The sequence below is a fragment of the Eupeodes corollae genome, chromosome X, assembly GCF_945859685.1.
Source record: "Eupeodes corollae chromosome X, idEupCoro1.1, whole genome shotgun sequence".
In the NCBI taxonomy this organism is placed as follows: Eukaryota; Metazoa; Arthropoda; class Insecta; order Diptera; family Syrphidae; genus Eupeodes; species Eupeodes corollae.
The window spans coordinates 5,239,333-5,263,994 of record NC_079150.1 but is presented as its reverse complement, the minus strand read 5'-3'; the positions used below and the strand labels follow the sequence as shown (position 1 = coordinate 5,263,994).

At 32.1% G+C, this 24,662-nt stretch overlaps 1 protein-coding gene across 8 annotated transcripts in view; it reads left to right on the top strand.

The window, feature by feature from the left end:
- The first annotated feature begins 271 nt into the window (after window positions 1-271).
- LOC129953299 (plexin-A4) overlaps window positions 272-24,662 on the top strand; it is a 56,321-nt gene continuing 31,930 nt past the window's right edge. For 4 of the 8 annotated variants that reach the window (XR_008782480.1, XM_056066354.1, XM_056066360.1 and 1 more), the window contains exons 1-2: window positions 272-1,027; window positions 20,008-20,335. The gene's annotated coding sequence lies outside the window, so the exon portion shown is untranslated. Of the gene's footprint in view, window positions 1,028-1,688; window positions 1,775-20,007; window positions 20,336-24,662 lie in introns of those variants that run through there. The other 4 variants (XM_056066358.1, XM_056066357.1, XM_056066355.1 and 1 more) reach the window with 3 other exon arrangements.

The window sequence follows — 24,662 nt, the reverse complement described above, 5'->3', positions numbered from 1 at the left end:
ATGTCATTTTGGAATAGGATAGAAAAAAACTGTTATAAATACTTTTTTAATGTGTTTTAGAGAACAGAGGTATTGTCTGTGTGCACTTCCATTCTTTCATTCAAATTACCAAACTGACCTAGTTTTTATTCTGTAGAACAGCACAACCATATTATCTCTTCGTGTTCGTATGACACATTTGTGTCGCATCGTCTACCTCTCTCTTTCTGTTTTCTCCTTGTTCCTTTAAGCAAAAGAAATAAAAATACACTAGTTCATGCTCATGTTAATGGCTCTTAAGTTTTAGTCCGGTTATCAACTGCAAGCGGAGTGTTTCAAAAAGGGAATAGTGATGTGTGTATTGGTCTAGCAGATTACGGTTCTTGTTCGTTCTCCTGTTTTTTCTTTCCCCTCGCCTATTTTTGAATACCGTTGGCTGCCGAAACTTTTCAATTATCAAAAATAAGAAAATAAAAATTACAAAATTTCAATCGTGAATCGGGTGTGTAAACTGTAAAAACGTAGACAAATCATTGGCAATAGTGTTGGCGAATTAAATAGAAAGAATCTAATTGAATCACAATCTCTACAAAAGCCGTACTCATGTTACTAATCTCGGAATCCAGCAATTTTGTGGGTATTTCTTCTTTGTGAACGGTGCGAGAACATTTTTTAAAATAATGATGATTAAATTTGTGGTGAGTTTAAGATTTAAAAAATTATTGTTCGTGATGTAAATGTAGGTTTAACAAGAAACAATGTACATTTTAACACACGCATACACCTTTAGAGCAAAACCCATCATAAATAATAACAAGAACAACTCCCATCAATTAGAAAGTATAACAAGAGTACCCCTTGAGGGCTTCAGTGCTACAATTTTGTTAAAGTCCTAAAAGTAATAAAATTAAGATACAAAATTCTTAGTGTGGTGATTTATACGAAATGTGGTGAACGTGAAACTTGTTTTATATAACTGAATTTGCAAAAGAAGGATGCTGTAATTATCACTTGATTAATAATAAGAGGAAAATCTTCTAATTCCCTGGTAAGTAAAGTGTAGTAACAAAATCAAATCTCTTTCCATCCCCCTTCCTTATCAAGTACCAACAGCCAGCCTACACAAAAGTTATTTGTTCTTTTCTTATGTGGGCATATAAATCCAATACATGTCGAATCCTGTTGTTGCCCGTACTAACATAATTGCGTCGCGATGTGTGTGAACGCGAACGTTGAAATTAAAATTGAAATGAAAGTCATTTGAGTGAGTGAGGCGGATGTCTTGTCTGGTTTGGTTTGGCTATTCTCTCTCTGTGAAAAAACAGGCGAGGTCAGCAAACAATCAATCAAAAAAGAAAATTAGGTGCAATGATAAAATTTATTCAGAAATTTGTTTGTTTGTGGGAAGCTCCCTCATTTCATGATTAAACCTTTTATTTGAGCAACTAGCTGCAAATATAATTTGAATTGGATAGAAATAACCAAGAATATAATCAAAAATCTAAATATTTCCTTATTTCATAAATTCATCTTGCGCAGGGATGGGAGATTATTGTTTGATCCCTTTAGACATCTCACGCATACTCAGTTGGTTTTGGTGCGCCGCGCCGCAGCGCTGGCGGTGTATGCAACAGAAAGCCGAATCTGTTTGTTTTTTTTTTTTTCATACCATATTAAAATATCGTCTGTTTAAAAAGTAATTCTTGCTAAACAAGTAGGTACAGTGATACACTTCCAAAGGAAACAAAATTGAAACAATTTCAAAGATATGAAGGCCGAGAATATTTATCTATAGGTAGTTACCTGCTAAAATAATTTGTCAAAAGGTTGCAACCTTTTCGAGTAAAATATTTGTGAATTTCATTGTTGTACAATTTTTTTTTTATATATTTATTGAGTTACTCGTACAGACCGAAGTTTTGTTTCAAAATTAAATTATTGTATTGATGAATATGAAAACATTTAAATTATTTTGTTCCAGATTAGTGTTCGTAACCTGGAAATTCCATACCAAATTTCCTTTTTTTTTTCTTATCGATAAAGGAGTATGAGGAATTCTAATTTGCGAGAGGCTGGTGGGCCTGGTCTTTGTGGCCTTTGACCGTTTAAATATGTAGTTCATATTTTAAAGCTTGTGTTATACACTAGACTACAAAATTTAGTTTTCAATTCTATTGACATTTTATTTCTTTTTCGATTAGGCATTTAGGTTTCCCTATTTTTCAATTAATGTCTTGATTCTCGGTAGTCAGTATCCGTACGTCAATATTTGTCTATCAACTTTGTTTGAGTATATATATCTATCTTTTTCTTTATGCATGCATTCTATATCTATCTACATCTACACAACTCGTTTCTTTTTGTCGTTCGTTAAGTTGCGTTCATGAAGAAAGACGAAAAGAAGTTTAACTATAGTTGTGATAGGGGCAAGGCAATCAACAGATACCTTGAGCAATCGGATTCTGTATAAGACGGAGGTTTATGCTCGACATGGAATTTTGTTGCAAACAAAGTTGAATTTTTGAGTGGCAAATAAAGTTCATATTTGAATGTAAATGTTATGTTAACGACGAAGCTGTGTTGCATTGTCCTTTCAATGTTTTGATTGTTTTCGATTATTGTTGAACCAGCATTTAACCATTTATCTAACCCTAGTTGTGGCACTTAATTTATTTTAATATTTATTTGTCCATTTATCAGATGGTTGTTTGTTTATATAGTTTTTGATGGTGACCGGTGGTAAAGTACGGCGTTAACAAACACTTCTCGGAGGTTACCCCAGTAAATATTGTTACTTTATTCAATGTAATTAACAAATACACAGTTAATTCAATATTGAAATAATTGTAAGGAATAGGAAACGTTTAGACTCCCAGCACGAAATTGTACACCCGGTTTTCTGTTTGGATTCATTTTTAAAGTTCTCTTTTTCAAATAAAACACATGACATTGCAAACATTTTTTTTTGGGATCATCAACATTTTTGTTTTAAATTTTATTTAAAAGTTGTTATTATTTAATGAAATTTAAGGTAGTTGCTTTTGGCTAAACAAATTTTAACAGCAAGTTATTGTAAACGGTCCGATTAGTCGAATTGAAAATGTTGACATTCCTCGACGTATCAAGGAGATGTATGTGTGTTCGGGAAGATGTTTTCGTCGTCCGTATATCAATATACAGTGATGGAAAAATAATAGAAATCATTATAGCTTGCAATTGTAATAAAAAGCGTATTGAGAAGATAAAAACAAATTTGGGGAAAAATATCATATTAAATTGTTAAAGTTTATGAAAAGGAAATAATTTTGAAAAATATGTATTTTGTACTAATTTGTAGTGGAAAAAATAATAGAAAGGAATTCAGAATGGTAGGTACTGTGTTTGTTGTAATAGAATTATTAAATTGGTAAAATTGTTGCTAATCTTCAAAAACATGGTCATTGCACATTTATTTTAAATAACATAATCGCAAATTTTAATGAAGAACTAACCATTTAACACAGGCCGGAATCGGCTAGAGTGTTTTTTGGACTTTTGATAGTCCAATTGACTATCAATCGGAAAACTCGATGTCTGTTTAAGATGATTCAATTTTATTGAAAAATTTCAGATTAGAATTGTCTAATAAAGTAAATAAAAGTATCCAATTGGTAGTGTTTTAATAGCTTCTTATTTTAATTGTGTTTTTTTTCGAATGTCGTAAGCTTTGTCTTGCTAAGAAATGTTTCATTCGTTTGTGTTAACGTCAGGTAGCTCTATTTAGGAACGACATATTTGTTGGAAAATGGCTATCAAACTTATTTCGTGACAGCTCTTTAGGTATCAATAAGCCTATCACCTAACATAGGTAGATCAAATTAATTTATTTTGACTGTCATTTATCAACAATCAACTTAGCCGATTTCACTCCAGGTCTTGAAAAGTGTTTAATATTATCAATTTGTTTTAACCTTTACATGACCTTGGCTTTGGCTCTGCAGTTTCTTTACAGTTCAAAATTTTCATATTCCAGTATTTTAAAATTAAATTTTGTTGATGGCCTTCCATTTAACATATTATGTTATGGAGATTATATCCTATCTACAACTTCTTCGGTTCATTATCTTGCGTACACTTTTAATAATTGACATGTCCTCTTCGGCAAAAGACATCATCTCGATGTTTAAATCAGAATTTAGTCCACATAACATGTTTTTTATTTCATTCAAATAATTGGCATACATAGCTACAGATGGTCACAAAAAAACTAGCAAACACTCATAGTGCTTCCTCCAAAAGCCTTTTCAATAGTCTTTGTGTATTTGGAATCCTTGGTAGTCTTAGTCTGACATAAATTCTTCCATCTTATCTGAACAAATTTTGTCAAGAAACTTTAAATTTCATCCGAAATGCACGGAGATAAAGGCTAAGAATTTTCGCTAGTTTTTTCCTCGTTTGTATTATTTTTTCCATCGGTGTAGATATCGGCTTCAAATAAACTTTGTTATATAGATATTAATGGAGAAAGATGCAGAAAGACTCAAAAAATTAATTGGGTGGTTTTTTACCAAAGAAAATTTAAAAAATTTGGTTAATCAAAAATATCCCAAGAACTAATGACGCTAGCGACTTGAATTTATTCTGTATTATAAACGTGATACCAAACTAATAAAACTTTTAAACAAAATTTAACTAACCTTTTTTTATAAATTATAAAAACTGAGAAGAAAATTGTCACCTAGAATATTTAAAACCAAAATGATGTTATCTCATGAAAAAAGCTTGTGTTTGCATAAATTAAATTAGTAACAAATGGTTTTGAACTGAAAATCTCGTAAAAAAATGGCTTTGGAATATTTCATCACATGCAAAATATTGTTTAAAATAATTTAATTTTAAATTTAAAAATTATTTATCTTACACAAAATATTGTTATGAATAGGTATTTTATTAAAGTTTTAAGCAACACAAATCAACACACAGGATCGGAAGTTATCAGTGTGGGTAGCTCTTTTATTGATATACATAGTATTTAAAACCTGTTCTATTGAAATCACTTTCGTACTTTAAACAAAATTCAGGATTAAAATTGTATTCTGATTTAAAAACAAATAAGGTTTTCCCTAAGCGTGCGCATCTTTATTCTATAAGCAAGAAAATGTTAAAGAGAGCAATTTTTGTATTTAGACTTTTAAACCTATAATTTTCATTATACTATAATGTCAAAAAACTAATTATTGGAATGCCTTCATTACTTTTCATCAATTCAATTCCCAGGCTTCACATCTACTTTGCACAGTTTATTTTTTAAAAAACGAGTTGTTTGAAATATGCCTTAACCGTGCATTTTTCCAATTTTTCTTTTCTCACAAATATATTTTCCTTAGTTCTTTATCTTTCCAATTATTACTTATTGCTTCTTAAACGAACTTAAAACAGTATTGAAAATTCTGAAAAGATTTCTGATTTCAAATATGGATTTTTATTTAAACAAACATAACCCCATTTTGCAATTTAAATTAAAACTCTTAACTAACTTCATCATATTTAATTTTCTAATAATAAATATCTGGTTTTCGGAATCAACCAAAGAATGAATTTAAAAAAATGTTAAACTTTCTGGGTTGAGGTTCGCACCAAGATGTTTGTTTGTCACTTCCAAACTTCTTCCGTTGTACTTCCGATTACTTTCAGCTTCATTCCGATTGGATCGGGAAAAGATCATTATTTTTGATTTATCTGTATTGATTTGTAATTCACATTTATCGCAGTACCTATGCAGACAGTCGATTAATCATCAATTGAAGATTTTCTTTCGATTCCGACAATATGACCATGTCGTCAGCATATAGTAACACATTTATCCGGATTCCGGCCATTTTTTTATTCCTCCAGCCAAGTAGTTTACAATGCCATTAAAGAATAGTGAAAATAAAAGTACACTAAGCAGACAACCTTGTTTGACACCAGAATCAGTACTAAACCATTCTGAATTTTGCGTTCCATCGCAGACGTAAGCTTTTGTGTTTGTATAGATATTCTTAAAGACATGAAGAAATCTGGTTGAAAAACTTGTCTGCGAAAGTTTGTATATTAAAGCATTGCCAACTACCAAATCAAACGGTGCTTTTAAGTCGGCAAACATCGAGCCTCAAATGCTTTGACTATCAATGACACAGTAAAGATTTGGTCAACAGTGGCTATATATATTTGGCTCTTCTACCCACTTCTCCAAACGGTCCACTAGAACTCCGCAAAATACCCTAGCTATTAAAGATAAACCTCTGAAACGTCATTAAGGGAAACTTTTTTACGTATTGGGAAGATAACTGATTTTTTGAACGAGAAAAGAACTTCCGCATTCGTAAGAATTTTGTTAAAAAGCACAACAAGTTGCGACTTAAAACTTTGAGATGAATTCTTAAAAAATTCTTAAGGTACACTATTTTTACTTGGTGCCTTATTATTTTATGTTTTCGTAAAACTGTTTATATCTCAAAAAAAGATATCTCGATGTTTGCTTAAAAGAGGTTCGAGAAATGAGAGGAAAGATGAGCGTTATTTGATCGCTACTAGTTCTAGCATTGAAATCTCCAATTAATAGTATACTCTTAATTGGAAGAATAGATAGATTATTATTTAGTAGCTCAAAATCTTCGGTCCACTTATTACAATTTAAATACAGAGGCTGTATATACATGTTGCTAGTTTTTAAAAAATTAAATACAGTCTTGAATAACAGTAAAATCGTATAATTTAAGATGAGATGTTTTTATAGTAAATACACAACCTCCATTTGCACGTCCTATGAAATATTTAATAAATTTACTTGTATTGACGTGTATTTGAGATTGAGAGGTTTGTGTTTATGTCACTTCCAAAGTCTAGCTGTCCAGACATTTGTTGTAGTTCATTTTCGCCATCATTTCCATTAGTTTTAAGTAGGTATATTATTATTATTTAAATAAAATATTTACTTACTTACTTACTTACTTAAGGTGGCGCTACAGTCCGGGCGGACCTGGGTCTCAACCAACATGCGTCTCCAGCTATCTCGGTCCCTAGCTAGCTGTCTCCAGCTTCGCACGCCAAGTTGGTTGAGGTCCTCTCCCACCTGGGTGCGCCACCAGAGTCGCGGTCTTCCTCTACTGCGCCGTCCCTCGGGATTGGATTCGAAGACCTTCCGGGCTGGAGCGTTGATTTCCATCCGCTCTACATGACCTAGCCATATAAGCCGTTGGACTTTAATTCTGCTAACTAGGTCAGTGTCGCTGTACAGCCCGTACAGTTCGTCGTTATATCTTCTCCTCCATTCTCCATCGGTACGGGACCAAAAATCACCCGAAGAATTTTTCTCTCGAAGCATCCTAAGAAGCTCTCATCTTTCTTTGACAGGGTCCAGGCCTCATCGCCATAAATGAGAACCGGGATGATGAGTGTCTTATAGATGGTGATTTTAGATACTCGAGAGAGGACTTTACTTCTCAATTGCCTTCTAAGTCCAAAGAAGCAGCGACTTGCAAGAGTTATTCTTCGTTTCATTTCAGCGCTGATGTCGTTGTCTGTATTAATAGCGGTGCCTAGGTAGACAAAGTCCTTAACTACCTCAAAGTTATAGCTGTTAATGGTGACGTTTTGTCCAAGACGTCGTTATTATATTATTACAGCATATACTTGGTCTTGCCCTCATTGACAACTAAACCCATCTTCTTCGCTTCCGTCGCAATGCTCAAAAACGCTCCACTGACATCACGCTTTGATCTTCCAATTATGTCAATATCATCTGCATATCCGAGTAATTGGATGGACCTTTGGAAGATTGTGCCTCTAGTGTTGACAGTTGAGTTTTGCACAGTTCATTCCAGAACGATGTTGAAGAAGTCGCATGTCGGTAAGATCTTTTCCGACCTTGATAGAGCAGCGTGCATTCTCCATCGTCATTCTGCATAAACGGATTAGTTTGACAGAGATGCCAAAACTAGACATCGCCGTTATATAATTTTTAGAAGTGATCTTTCCATATTTTCAGCAAAAAAATAAAATATTTTATTTTTAATAAGAAGAGTGCATGTGGTCTATTTTGTTTGATAACTTTTATGTATTGCAACAAAATACTTCGTTTTAACTGCATTTGATTAGTTAGATCTGGTTGGATGTAAACACCTGTTATGACGGCTAAGTGGGCCGTCAGCTAAACTTTTTGTTAACCAAACGATTAGAATTACTTAATATACGAATATTTACTTATAATGTTTAGGTTTAAGTATTTTTTAAGTTTTTTTAAATATCGTGTTGGATGACATGACTTCATCATTCCAGCATATGAATATTAAAGAACTATTTTAATGGCTAAATACAAAATGGTGGTCGGATATCGTAAGGGTGAAATCGAAGCTAAGGTGGGATATATAATAAGTTTTAAGACCGTAAAGTTTAAGGTGGATATTGTAGTGAAGGCGCGAGTGTTTACACTGCACCTGTCAACACCTGTGTTCTTTATCCTAGCGGAGTTCTTAAGCATTTTCAATGCAGTTTCGTTACAACCAGTGTTTCATTTTGATTATGTTGCTGTTTCTGCTTATTTTAATGAGTTTGGACATTTCTTGCTAAATCTAATAGCGGCTGAGTTAAACATCTTTTTCTTCTGGGTCAGTGCTTTCAGATTTAAGGAGAAAATAATGTTTTTGCCCTTAAGTTCACGGCTTTTTGCTTCGAGTACTTCGAGTTCTTTGTAGATAAGAATGTACTAATAAATAGATGATTGTTTTACTTTTAAACTGACTTTTAATAAAATAAAATACGGGCGAGATAATGTTTACAACTTTTCACTTTCACAGCAGCGTTGCCAGTCCCATGAGATAAATAAACGGGGCCTAATAGAGAATAAATGAATTGGAAAGTTCGGTGTTTGTTGTCAAAATGTTTCCAGATAAAGGTTAAAAGCTAGATGATAATTTTTGCACCCTGTTTTCTTTAAATATTCACCATCCATTCCGCCATCGGTAGTTTATGTTAGGTTTTTATCAATGTTATGATTGATCAAGCAAATTCTTGCCTGGACTACAATATATTAAAACATTAATGTAACTAGAGACTTTAACAGGAATCAATCCATAGCTATAAATGTTAGTTTAAAATTAAAATTGACTTAAACAAAAAAAAAAACAAATTCGATAGTGCTTAAAACAAAAGAATTGGTTCTGTATGGAAAAAAACACTCATCTTAATTATTATTCATTCAAGTTAACTTTGCTTTGCAAAGACCTCCGAAGGTTGTCTGCATTTTGTCTTTACAAAAACAAATAAGCAAGCACATTCAACTAACCATGCAATAAGCAAGACTTGTTACAGACGACGACGATTGGTGTCTCTTTATGTATACTTGTGCAGCAACGAGACAAAGAGGCATTTAATCAAATAACAAATAAAACGAGTCAATTCCATAAAACTAAGAATGATTCAACGAAATTTAAATTGAAAATAAAATTATCGCATCTACGCCCTCTACAACTGATAAAATATTTGTTGTTTTGTATGGATTAACTGTGTTTTGTTTTCGTTGGAAATTTGATAACACGAACATCCATGCTTTATTTTTAAAAATCACTATATCTTTAATTAGGAAACGGAAGCAAATATACGTAATGTAAATGGAGAACGTCTTAATTCTGGGCTTGAATTAATTTTAAGAAAAATATCATATTAATATTTGTATTCGATGTAAAATGCAAATGCAATACTATTTATTATATTTTTACTTTTTGTGCAATTATTATTATAATTATAAATTTGTCGGTTCAGTCATCGTCTATCTCTCCCATGACTATAATTTTCATTACCGATTGTGTTGGACAATATTAAATAATTACATTTATTGTTTACACGGTTTTGGTTTATCAAATACAACACCTTATTTTACAGATTTGGTCCTTATGTGAAATTTACTCACAATTTGTTATGGTCGAGGAAGAAAACAGAATATTTGTTCTTTTGATTTGAAATAAAAAACAACAATACAAAGATGTTTAGGTATGTCTGTTGAAGTGTGGCATTCAAGGCCAAATCACGTTCGCTGCAGAAAATGAATCTTTAACGTTTTTTCTTTTTAAATACGTTCTCATTCATAAAATGATTTTGGTGCTTGCATGTAATTCGACATGATAATGATTTGTTAGTTTCTTTGTGTTTTTCTTCAATTTTGTTATTAGTTCGATATGGGTTGGGATGGGTTTATTTTGTAGTTTCTTTTTTTCTCAAAACATTATTGGGATGATGGACGAATCAAACTTTACTACAAATTAAACATTGCAGATGTACATGCATATCTAAGTATAGGTAGGTATATTGTTTAGGTTAATGTTAGGTAGGTAATTAGTAATTACAAATAGGTTGGTAGTCACATGCACAAATGGAGGTTAGTAGGTACATAAGTTGGAGGCGTACCTATTAGATTTTCCAACTATTTTTGTAGTATTTTTGGCAGATTTCTTTGTTTAAAAAAAAAAAACTGTCGAGTGAAGAAAAAAAGATATAATCAAAGTGCAGTAAAAAAGGATTCTTAAAGCCATTTTGGATCATGTGATCATTTACCAGTGCACTGTGCGTACACAAATAACATACAATTTCTTCTCATATTGTTGAATTTTTGTATATACATACAAATATACATTTTGTGGTATATGGCTTTAAGAATTATTTTTCTGTATTGTTTTTGATATTATGTAGTTTTTTGACATATTGTTTTGCTTTACGTTGCCGGTTGAATGGAATTAATTTTGACTTTTAGCAGTTTTTGTAGTAAAGAAATGTTTTTCTTATTATACTTCCCTTTTTTCGCTTTATTTTGAACTTCCCATAGGAAGTTATTGTAATCGGTCCGATTTGTAGAATTGAAAATGTTGACATTTCTCTACGTCTCGAGATGTCTGTGCTTGCGTGTGTAATAATTTGTAGAGATATCGACTTCGAATAAATTTTGTTTTACAGAAAAAAATGCAAAAAAATTGGGTGGGCGTTTTTTTTTTTAACATAGCAATTTGAAATGGATGAAAATGTTGGTTAACCCAAAATATCTCAAGAACCAACCAACTTCAATTTAATTTTAAATTATATATTCAGTTAAATTTTTAGAAAATTCGAATTTACAGTTTCTTTTACAAAACAAAATTAATGAAAGTTGGTAAAAATTGAATTTCGACTCAAATATATTTTAAAAATTTGAGAAATTTGCTTCAAATTAATTTTATCTTATAAGAAATATTGTTTTCATCATTCGGTGAAATTTTTAGAAAAATTAAATCGACAGTTTTTTGTACAACAAATTAAAATCTTAAAAACACAAACTCAAACAAATATCTCTTCAAAATTTAAAAACATTGGCTTTAAACTTTATTTTTATTTTTATCTCATAGAAAATATTGTTTTCTACATTCTATTTTTCTTAATAAAAATCCAACAGTCTCTTCGTAAAAATTGATGTTCGGTTTTCGTAAATAGTAGAAGACATTGACTTCAAATTAATTTCATTCATCCAATTTATATTTGTTTGTATAGGAAATAAAACCTTTAAAATAATGCTACTAAAATTGGAATAAATTGGTTTTCGACTAAAAATCTCGTTAACAAAAATTGATTTTGAAATCAAACTAATATGCAAAATATTGTTGGTAAGTTTTAAACTTTTAAGAATAATTCAACTGACAACTTTTTAACAAAACACGAAAACCTACAAACTTTTAAGGATACAAATCGACAGACGGGAAGGGAAGTTATCAGTTTGGGTCGCATACTTAAGTAAGGCATTGCAAATTGTAAAAAAAGTTTCAAGAAATAGTGATGCATTATTTATGTGCATATATGTATAAGTACTATTAAATAAATTATAAGTATTTCATTTTTGTTAAAGCTTATTTAAAAAGTTTAAAACCTTTAAATGCCTTTACTGAAGAAATTTATTACCATACAACATGCACTTGCTAGTTGTTTTCATGTATTCGTAAAATGGTATATCTGCCAGTACCGATGAAACAGTAATGGCATTTAATAATCAAGCAAACGATTATAAACCAAATCTACATAACAAACGAAAAAAGTACGAAAATGGCAATTTTTTTACTCTCGAAAAACCAATAGTATAATTTCAAAACTGTTTTTTTTTTGGTTTATGGCGACAAACTCAGTATCCAATTTAACGTGTACATATTATTGCCTTCATTCAAAAATATTAATATAGTTCGTTTTCAAAAAAGATCCCAAAAGAACCTTTTTAATCCCTTTTGAGCATATAAATTAGCATATACGAAAACCATAAGACGCATGGCCGTTTCTTCAATTTGTAATTATTCAATGGTTGGACTTAGTTAAATCCCGTTATCCATTAACCTCGAACTAAACCGTTTAATTTATATAAATTCAATAACAGCTCGAACACGTCGTGGACCTTTGGTCAATCGTTTCAGACTTTTGGAAGATCTTGATACAGCCACCCAACATAAAGACTAAAACTAAAAAAAAAATAATAATCTCAATCCTTTACAATTAAATGTGTTCTGAATGTTATTCCTTCCAGGCGACCCTAAATGTATAGTAATTTTATCTGCCGACACAAGTAGATGTCTCGTTTTAAAGTGTATTTTTGATCTAAAAGGTATCTTACTAACCCAAAATCGTGCTGAAAGTATTCTCGTTCTTTGTAGGTCAAAGTATATTGCAAATCTATTCCTTTAAAGGAATTGCTTTCTAATTAACTAATTAAAAGCCAAATGGGTTAGTCTTGTTTCACAACAAAAAAATGCAAAAGCAACGCGTCATGTGTTAATTGTTACCTTCCGTTACATCCTGTGCCTGTATGCATACATTCTGTGCAAAAAATTACCAATAGGCCAAATAAACAAACACAAGTCAAAAGCCACCTCCACACCAATCAGCTTCATACCCAAGCCTTTCAACTGCAACAGCATCACCTCAAACATTCCTGGTAATACTCGTAACCTACAAATCAACACTACCAATATCAATTATCACTAATTTTTTAATACAAAATTACTTATACTTATTTGAACCTGATTCTGACAATCATGACATCGATCAATAAGACTAATATTTCTTGCCAAACCAACCCCGTTGATCGGGGAAAGAACATTTCCGGTTCCTCTATTCCTATTGTTCGATCAGTGGCAGCGGTGCTTTAAAACCTACTTTTTGTTACCACTTGCGCGCAAACCACAATCAAAATTCTACTTCACCTATAGAACATTCATTACATTTTCTCCAATGGAACATTAAGGGTTTTTTTTATTTTTTTTTAGGAATTACAAATCCTCATTAAAAATTTTAAACCATGTGTTATATCCTTACAAGAGACCCACATTAAACACAACTTTCAACCATTTTGTCCAAAACAATATTCTTCTCGCTCTTATAACATTGATCCAAACAGTAAGTCTTGAAAATATAAGATAAAGGAGAATTTTGACAAAGTCAGGGTGAATGTTGTCCAGACCTTGGATTTGATAGAAAAGACTGCATTTCCTTCCTACATTTCAGTATTTTACTGAGTTTCTGCAAATTCTCATTAGTTATGAGTCTTTATTTGACTATAATGAAATGTTGAACAAACCTTGAATTTGATACTTTCATAATTTTGAAAAACACGTTTCTTAGCTAATTTTAATTTCAAACATTTATTTCAACTATTTGGTCAAGTTTTTAAAAATGTAGTATTTTTTTTATTTCAAACAAATTTTTTAGACAGCGGATTCGTTACTTTATAAACATTACTTTCAATCCAGTTTTTGAATTTTTCAGTTGAAAAAGTTTAATTCTAATAATTTATGCAGATTTTTCGAGCATTATATGAAAATATTTTATATATTTTTTTAAAAATAATATCCCAAAAACCTTGCGGCTATTAAAACTAATTAAAAAAACAACCAGGAACAAAACTTTGTCGACCAGGGTAGTTATTCCGTAATTTTCAAAATTGTTCAGTATATTTCAGATACTCTAATTTTTTTATTTTATCAAAATCTTAAAACTACCATAATAAAATAAATAAGTTGGGTGGCGCAACATTCCGTTGAGAACTAGGGCTTAGTGACTTACAACTCTCAACCATTTCTGTGTGCGAGTACTGTTGTTAGGGATGGAGGGGACCTACAGTTGAAGGCCGAAGCCGAACGGCCAATTTGAGAAATCACTTTTTAAGACAAGAATTACTCTTAGAGAATTTGTCAATTCCTCGCGAGAGGCAGTACCCGTGAAAAAAACTCACCAACTCACTAACCAAGGGTACTAAAAAACTATCTTAATGCTAGACAAATATTCATAAACAAAAAATTAGCGTAAATATCAAAAACTTAAAAATATCTTACTGCGGTCGGATTAATCCTAACTAACTACTGCCTTGTTCTAAAACAATTTTAATAGTAAATAACAATAACTTAATGTAAAACCAAGACAATTAAAAAAAAAACTTGGTATCTTTATCTTTATTTTTCATTTTATATAAAACTTAAAACGAAATAAAAAAAAAACAAACCCAATTGTAATACTTAAGCTATTTAAAACTAAAATAAAATATCTTAAAACTACTTAAAAACTAGAACAGCCACAGTAAGTATTTTAGGTGTTTTACTTTTTTTTTCATACCTTGACTCCCTAAACTAATCCTTAAACCTTTGTATGCCAGCCAAGACCAAAAAGCCTAGACAACTTAAAATGACTTTCTCAATTTGAAACCACTAAATCTTTTTTTTTTTGCTTCACCCTATCTCTTCGGTCCCTATCGGAAAGCCCCAAAAATTAAGCTGTTAGTGGAAGACAAGCAAAAAATTATATTATTCTGTTTATGTTGGCTCTGTTTTATAGAAATTAGTTAGAATAATAATGTTTGTACTCCAACCTTGGTGTTCTGTGTAGTCCAGACATTGTCTCTCAAACATTCGAATCTTTTCCATTTGCGATGGGGCAACGTTGAACCGGGCACCCATAGGCAATCATCGGCCGGATAAGTGTCATGTAGCAAATCACCCTCACCCTGCTGTCAAGACAGATGCTAAAAAACAATCATATGTCTGTCTTGACGCGACGGAGTCCTGAACAAAATAGTTTCGCATTTCTGAAAGTTGATTTTCAACTTCCAAAGCATGTCATAAAGCATATATGTACATCAGTGGTTGACTTATGCCAAGTCTGTTCAGCTTTAGATACAGACGCTCTTACCATACGGTGGCGAAGGCCTCCTCCATCCGTACATTGCATTTTATATTTGTTCCACTGGATACCAGAAACAAGTTTAGACGCAGGATGAATAGTGTCATGTCCCGTTTTAAAGCCGAACTGATTATCCGGTCGTGATAAAGGCGAATGCTAGAATTCACCTTGTACACTTGCTGGAAAGCAGTCCCGACCGTCTCTGCCTTCGCCTCCGGATCTTCGACAACAAAGAAGTAATCAACAAGACGGCGTCTCCTGGATCTATTCCTGCTGTCAAAAGTACGTCTCTGTCGCCCTCTGAAGCTTAAGACAAGCGAGGTCATTCTGATCATTCCTCCTAAAGATCTTGTTAATTTGAGGAAACATACTCGGGTCCCTAGAATTAAAGGCCCAAATTTTCTTGTCACAGTATAAATTAATGTTTAATCGATAGCTTTCTCTGATCAATTTGCTAACGTTTTTTCGGCGACTTCAACTTCCTAATTTCTGGATTGTTAGGGTCACTAAATCTCCGGTACAAGCGTTTATTCCTTGTCAGAAGTCCACTTTTGTGTCTGTTTAGTCGCGTTACGGTACAAGTTGGTCGTGTTTCGTTCCTTTTATTTCGGCATAGTTCTTTCCATGGTTCGTTGGATTGTCTCGTCCATTTGTATCAAATATTCGTCAATCTCAGTATTTGTCAAATTCGTGTCGATTGGTGCTGATATGTGTCCAGACCGAAGCTCTCTTGCTAAAGCGTTTGGTGGAGCGGGGCCAGTGAGTCTCACTATAATTGTAAGAGTGCATCGGCACGTACTCCTCCAGTTCCACAAACTCGTTTGGAAGCCGTATTACGATGGCGAATCAACAGTGATCAGTGTCGTACTCGATCGTCCGTAAACAGTTTCGTAGTCTTTGACCCACAGTGTCAGTTATTGTCAGTCTTGAGCCCATTAGCAAAAAATTCAGATAGTCACCGCTCCTTGGGAATGATGGTCTATCAGTAGCAAACAGATCGAGCATATACTCGGCAATGTACTGGACAATCCAATTAAATAACTGTTAACCATGAGGATTTTGTATTTGATTTCCCCAATCTGCATGTTTGGCATTCAAATCACGGGCCATGAGATAAAAGTTCTCTTCCGAGTTCAGTTGCAAGCACTGGAACCCTACTATGTAACTCGATTTGTTCGAATTCGAAACATTATTGGTACGATGTATCTATCTATTTGACTACTTTCGAAACAACGACAATCGAATAGTTCTACTAATGCCTATAAAAACTATATTCTAATGAACTTTTGAATAAACAAGGAACTACGTAACTCGAAAGAAGAACTTACAACAAGGCAAAATCTAAAATAATTACTCTACATCAAATATGCTTGCAAGGGAAGTTTTTTTTGTCATCTACCACCCCAATTCCACCGGGAATTCGTGATTTTTGCCAAAAATAGCGTTTGGGCTTTTGTTTCCCTTTCTCGTTAATTTCAAAATTCATCATCAGCGGGCACATGACTCTTTCAATTGAAGTCAAAACTTACGTTGAAAGAGTAAATTAAGCAACAAAAACTAAAAAAAATGAAATCTGGTCTTAGGTGGACAAATTGAATAGTTAGAATCTATTTACTCCCTTATTGCCAGGTACCATTAGCTATGTGTAGATTACTTATTAAAACCCGAATCAAGTTGAAATCTATAACACCGTTAAAAAAATATACCATCTTACAGGTGCTTTTCTGAGTATGAACTGTAGGACATTTTTAGAATTTCTAAATGATGATATTACACATACGCATATTTTCTATGCTTACATATTTACAAATATATATTATATGTTGGAAAGCTCCAAACCACCTGCACAACAAAAACAAAAAGAGGTTCATGTATTGGTTCTTTGGGAATTGAAATGTAAGAGGGTTGAGTGAACATAATATACAAAAAATGATGAAAGTACTGGCAGTGTTCTGCAAACAAACTGTTGCCATTTTATGTGAGTACATTTTATAGCTTCAAATATTGTGTGTGTATTGTATGCAATTTAATTCGCATATGTGTACAAAAAACTTATCTGATGGACTCGTGTGCGTTAAATTTGTGTAACATGGAGTATTCATGTTTTTTCAATCAAGCACTCTCAAAAGAGGAAACGGCAAGCAAAGAAAAAAAACAACAGCAAATGTACTCAGAAAAAGTACTGCGCCGAATCTTACGGTATGGCGTTTGTTTTTGTATGCCGATTCGGTATATACATACGTACAACAGGGAACTAAATTCTACAAGTTTTGTTGGAAACAAGCGACATCTTGTCATGACAATAAAGTTTCAGTCCTAAACTATTTCCTCCATGTATTTTAAAGATACTTTATTAAAATCCTACATTCTTTACTTTATAAAAATCGCCGGATGCGATTTGGATTTTGTTTAAGGGTTTCCAAAGTGGGACAATCGTTATAAACAAAAAGTATTATGTATCCTTACAGAAAAAAAATAGGAAGTGCGCGCTAACCATTCAAAAAGCTAGAAACAAAATCCATCCATGGAAATTGGGACTTTGGTTTTATCCTGATACCAAGCATTTTATGCCTCCATCTGTTGCAACAGAGCTGAACAATAGACTTAAGATTAATTGCTGTGCGTAAGTCTCGCTGAAACTCACAAACGGCTCGACCGATTTCGATTATCTGTTTTTTTTTTGTTCGATAGTTTAAGAATATTTTAAAATCAAAATTTGGAATAGTCAAAGAATCGAAAAATAAAAAAAATATTAATTTAACATTACTACTTGACCTTTATTTATAATAAGGCTTTTTAAGGTTATGTAAATTCATGTAGTAATTTTTGTTTGCAATACAATACGAACTACAATCTTTTACTTCGATTTCTATTAAATTTTTCAGTATCTTATTTATTTTTCAAGAAATCTTAATTAGCGGTAAACCTTCACTTGCCATAAATTTGCCTTAAAAGAATGCTAAAACGGTCCTTAACAGAAAAACTCAAAATGGTTTAAAAAAGCAATTTTGGATCATAACTTCAAGTTTTTAGAATATATATATTGAACAGTACCCGTGGCATGATGGTTAGTTAGTTGGACTGTCATGCCAGAGGTCTTGGGTTCGACCTTTTCATATGGCATCTAAGGTTTTTTTCACGGGTACTGCCTTTTGCGAGGAATTAACAAATTCTCCAAGAGTAATTCTTGTCATGAAAAGTGCTTTCTCAGATTAGCCGTTTGGATTGGGCCTAAAACTGACCTCCATCCCTGACAACAGTACTCGCACACAGGAATAGTTGGGAGTTGTAAGTCACTAGGCCCTAGTTCTTAACGGACTGTTGCGCTACTCAATTAATTTATTTATTATTTAAATTGAACAAAAATGAAGACAATGTTGAAAGCGGATATTTCAAAGTTTGAGAATAAATTTGTTTAATTAATGCTGCGGAAATCTATTTTTTCGGTAAACTTTGAGAGAATTGTCAGTAAATTTGAATTAGAAGTTTGTTCAAAAGCTGATACCGAAAAGTTTTTCAGTGTGAATTCGAATTCCCGGACATAAAACCTTAGTTTATGACTGGGCACGCTAGCCCTCGAGTAAAAATATATTACCTTCACATCTCACAGTAAAATCTCTAGCAAACAATGTGCTCTGAATATTAGGGTGAAGTGTAAATGTGTGGAGAAAAAAATGTGTATGTTTCGAATATCTCAATTCTTTTTTTTTTTACTTTAATTGTAATTATCTTTGTAGCAGTTCAAAGAATACTAAAATCTAAATGATTTGTAGATAAAACTTTCAATATTCATTTTAAGTAATCTTGACTTATAAAATTGAACCTATGGCTTTGTCCGTCATTTTTTAACGTTATGTTATTTTATGTGGAAAAATGGTTAAATGTTCCTAGAATGCATTCCTTAATTTCGTCACCGTTTTCACATAGCACTCCTGTGACAAGGGTAGTCCGGTAGAAGTTACTGATGATAACTCATTGTATCAAACAATAGGGTGATGTAACTTATCATCATTGGAACTACAAACCTGAACACATGATTTGGCCATTTTAAACAAAATATTTTTTTATATGCGAAACCGAACTGGATTATGTATCTATTTTAAAAATATATTTAGCAAGTTTTTTCGTGTTGAATGAGCCATTTTACCCGCATTACTGTTGCATCTTTAGGACAGAATCCTTTGTTTAAAGCATTTGAAACAAATATGTTTCATCTGTGCTTAGATATTTATTGGATTAAGATGGAAAGCTGCCTGGGAATAGTGTCAGCTCAGCAATAGGAAGATAAGCATAATTTTACAGCGCTTTCCCATTAATAAAGCTGATGTCCTTATGCTACGATATCCAAATTGATTTACAAAGAAAATGTGTAAGCATGCAGTTGATATAAGAACCTTTGTAATGGTCTTACCAAATTCAAGTAAACCAATATCAAAGTAAATCCTTCTTCGATTAAATGATGAAAACCAACAGGCATTGACGGCGTTTAAAAATTTTAGACTTGAGGATTACGTTTTGTGGATTATGTACATGGGGATTTAGATACTGGGAATTTTGGTTTTAAAGGCTTAGTATTTGGAGATAACGAATTTGTGGATTTTTTTAAATTTTGAACTTGTGTATTGCAATAATTGTAGTATAGATTTAAAAAACGTAACTGCCTCATCAGTCTTGGTTAACAAGAATTCGATCTAAACACCATTTTTCAATTTCTAACCTTAAATGATTTATTGTTCGCTTCATTTTCATTTTATATTCAATTCAAATCAATTTAATTATTTATCTTCGTATAGATTTTGTAAAGAAAATTGTATTTTTTTCTCTTTCTATTTTCAGTTCAGCTCACTACTTGCCTTTTATTTATTTATAGAATCTCTATACTCTCCTATACTTCAAAAAAGTTTGAATATCGCGCACAAACAAAAATAAAAAAAAAAACAACAAAACCCAACTTATCAGTTTTTTTTTGCATTAAAATTACATAAATTATAAGTATTTGTAACTTTTTTTTTTAAAATCCAAAACCAAAAATAAACTAAAAGGCAGTTTTAAAACGTTCACATATTGGATATGCACAACTGTTGAAGAAAAAAAGAAGGCGAAAAAAACTAACAAATTAAAGAGCACGATATAACGGAAAAGCTTCCTGTATAACTTTTAAGGGGTAAGTGGAATGTACACTTTTGAATATAATTACTTTATTGAATAGTCAATTTGCAGCGTAAAATCAAAATAAGAAACCGAAACTGTTTACATTTCAAGAACTGTATTATTGCCTTTCAAAATGTATTACACCATTTACTAACCCAGTTTCTATAAAGAACAGATCGAGGTTTTTAGTGATTGTTATTAAATTTCATAATTAGAAAACGGTATTTTTTATACTGAGTCCCAGGAAAACTTAAGTTACAGTTAAATTCTTAAACTATTCTTTTGAGGAATTCAAACGGTCCGCTGCGATTGTGTTCTTATTCAAGGTGTAAGTATATAAACGTACCAAAATACCAAGAACTTAGGAATCTGTTGATTGGTTGGCACCTGTGAAACATGTTATTCCAGCCATGTGGTAGTACAATCAAGTTGATGTAGTACAATCAAGTTGATGTAGTACAATCAAGTTTCTGTACTACAATCAAGTACCCGATCAGCATCCCATTCGCAGTGCACGTTTCGTAACAGTTGTCTCGTCCCCTAAATGTAGTTTTCTCTGATCAATCGTTTTAGACTTTTGGAAGATCTTTATACAGCCACCCAACATATAGAGTGAAAAAATATAAAAAAGTAATAATCTCAATCCATTTCCATTAAATATGTCCTCAAGGTTCAATCCCAGGCGACCCGACATTTTAATAATTGCATCTGTCAATGAAAATAAACCTCTCATCCTTTAGTGTATTCATCACACGCAACAGTCGTGAGAAACTCGTCGACCACTTTATCATTTTCATTAGGTTCACCTGGCTCACGATTCACCACCTCTGACTCCAAAGTGCACATGAGACCTAGCCAAACATCTCTACTACAAACATCTCTTTAAAACATATAAGTTCAAAGGAGGTTTCAATTGGACAGGGCTAGCATGAAACTATTTCAATCATATCTCTCAATAAAAAAAATAGTACACAGGAAACCTTCTTTGAACATTAACCAAAAAGCTACCCTTATACAAAAATGTATAAGAACCCCGGAAAACACAGTTATTCCTCAATAAGAAAACAAGAATTACAGAAAAGTTGTTCCCTGGTGGAACAGGGAGTTAGACAACCTTAAACAAATTCTAACCCCCATCTTACCCAATCAACTCCCCTTTCACTCTAATTGACATGCTTAAAATATGACGCAATTAGAAAGCTTCGACAACTTGTTAAAATTTCAACTCCATGATTCAAAAGCATATCTCACTCTATGCTTAAGAACAGTTCCGTAACTTTTTAACTAAGTTCACTAGATTTGTTCAACTAAATACATAATGAAGGCTTAATCTCACATGCATTCAAAGTTGTCAGCTTTATTCCAATCTCTAATCCCAAAAATATCATTCCTATATTTTAGTTTCCGCCGTATTTCACTTCTTCCCTGCACGGGCAAATTATCAGAAAAAATAATTTGCAAGTGGTTGTTCTGATTTCTTGAAAAAAATCAAAAAAAATCTTAAAGATCACTGCCAAGTCGCGTTAGACGCAATCCTCCTCCGCTTAGACGAAACCTTAACGTCATTCCCATCTACGAAAAATTTATAATGCGAGCGAAATATTGCCGACTCAACGTCAAATCCCACTTTGCATTTTAATGTTGCTAATAAAGTTAGTTCGTCGAGCAATTTGACGACCACCATAACTGTAGAGAGTTTAGGTTATGTTTGTTGTCTATACCCGTGGTAAGCCAGTCAACACGTCAGTTATTTTTTTTGTTAATCTAAAGTTTAATTTTATTTATACATATTAGATTTTGATTTGTTAAAATGTAGTTTGTTAATAGTCGAAATTACAAAAAAAAACATTAGTCATAATTATATTCTCAAATTTCGTCTTTTTCGTCAGTCCCATGGCGTCAGTCCTGTGTCAATTATATTGTTATTGTTCTTCATTTTATGATCATTAGTACCTTTAAAGTGAATATTGTTAGATTTTGTTTATATTATTTGTTGATTAATTAAAAATATTTAGTAAAACTATGTGAAAGTAATGAAAGATTAGTAAATAACGTTACGTTAAATGTCAAAAGTCTGTTTTGAAAACTGATATAGTATTTTTCCCCAGTATTACATATTAATAATTATTTTTAATTGTTACTAATTGATTTTAAGTGATCATTATTAATTCCTAACAAATTTTTACTAATTTGTATTAAATTTCATTATAATACTTTCAAAACTGTGTATACTCGTCAGTCCCTAGCAGTCAAATTCTGAAATTTTTAAATATCTTACAATGTACTCAAAAAAGTGACTGGCCCGAATGAGAACAATATATCAATAAGTTTAGCTAACATATACAACCGAATTTGTAGAAGTTTGATTTCATATCTATCGTAAACAAAATATCCAAAAGTTGCCCAACTATTGTATAATCACCCATATATTCTTTTAGTTGATTCTGAGAAAAAGATTGATATTATTGGCCCAAGCAGTTGTGACCCGAAACTCTTTCCTTGAGCAACCAATACTCTCGCATCAAAGCGATCAGAACGTATTTATCTACTGTAACACTCGTAATGATATACCACATCGTCCGCATTTTTTTTAATTTGTAGGTCACACTTTTTTTAAAGGTAGTTGCAGTTAAACAAATATTAATTCAGTTGTTATTAATACAATATGTTAACTTTTCTGAAACATTTGGTATCGATTCTAATTATACTAAAATAAATGTTATATGATTTATAATTCTGTTTGACGACTGTCTAGCGACGATCCAGCTTTAAGTTCCGCTCTGTCTATTTGATCAGTTTTTAAATATTTTCAAATTATTGGTCAATTCATGGTTGGTTTTAGCATCATCTACTCGTTCGTTGAGAACCAGGATGGTCTAGCGACTTTCAACTCCCAAACATTTATCTGTGCTTTTTTTTTCCGAGATGAGACCTGCAGCTTTTTATGACAAAAATTATTCTTGAAGGGGTTGTCAGTTCCTCGCAAGTGACAGTACCCGTGAAAAAAAACTTTACATGACAGGCAGGGATTAAACCCAAGACCTCTGGCTGACAGTCCTTCGCATTAACTATCACTCCACGGGTACTACCGTTCTGAAATTTAACTAAATTTAATTTTTATTGTTCATTTATTGAAATGTATACAAAAATGTACGATTTATTGCATAAAATTGTATTTTGCTATCTGATTTTTTTAAATTTTTTTTTTAGTTATAACAAAAAATGTCATACACGAAATTTCTAAACCTCTGTACCAGTTTATTAATTATAAGAGCAGGCTTTAATTGAGTATTTTGTTTCAAATAGAAAAAAATAGGCAGAAATGGGGAAGTGTTTTAAAAAAAATTATATTTTTTGCATAGCATGAAATATATGTATGAATGCCTACCCTTTAAATGCAAAACTTATTGCCAACAAAAGGCCTATTGTCTCTTTCTTCCTTGTGTACCTATAAAAAATCCTACTACTTAAAATGCCGTCAATGTATGTTGTAATATGCATGACCTCTTTTAACTTGGTATTGTATTTTTGTTTCATATTGTTTTTGCATTGAATAATATCCTTATTTCCAATGTTTTAATGGGTACTATCCCTAATGCGTTCATTTATGATGCCATTCTTCCTTGTTTTAGTAAAAATATCAACAACAAGTGTCTGTGGTGTATGCATGTAAGAAGTATATACATAAAAACTGTGATTATATCATATATACGTATTAACATCGACTCTATAGGCTAAAGGATACAATCCCACTTCTAATTCATCATCATCGTCAGAATAACAAAAATCCGTAATAGGAGAAAAAAATCAGAAACGAGGGATTTATTTATGTTTTTGATTCGTTTTACAAGTGGTGGGTTGTATTGTTGGTATCGTACTCCCATAGACATTATATTTCCCTTTTTTTACTCCATACATTTTTTTTAGGGAATCAAAAATTGAAAAAAGAATAAATCGCATAGATTGCGATGAGCAATTGTTAAGTCAGATATTAATAATTTTTTTCCTTGTTCTTAGATTCATTACTGTAGCCGGAAGGTAATACAAAAATAAACAACACCAAAAAAAAACTAAGTTAAGGGCAAAAATAATCCGTCATCTTATGTCTCTTCTTTTTTAAACTCAGAAACAGTTTTGTTTCCAATCGATATCTTAAAATCAGTTTTTAAAATGTCTCCTATTGGTGATATCCGGTTGCGGGGTCATACAGCAGACACGAATCACTTCCTTCCTATTTTATTTAAGTAGATTTAACAGAGCTTTTACTACCCGTTTAGCGTAAATAGATTGGATACTTAGGTTTTATGGTCGAAATTAAACATTGTATTATATGAAACTGT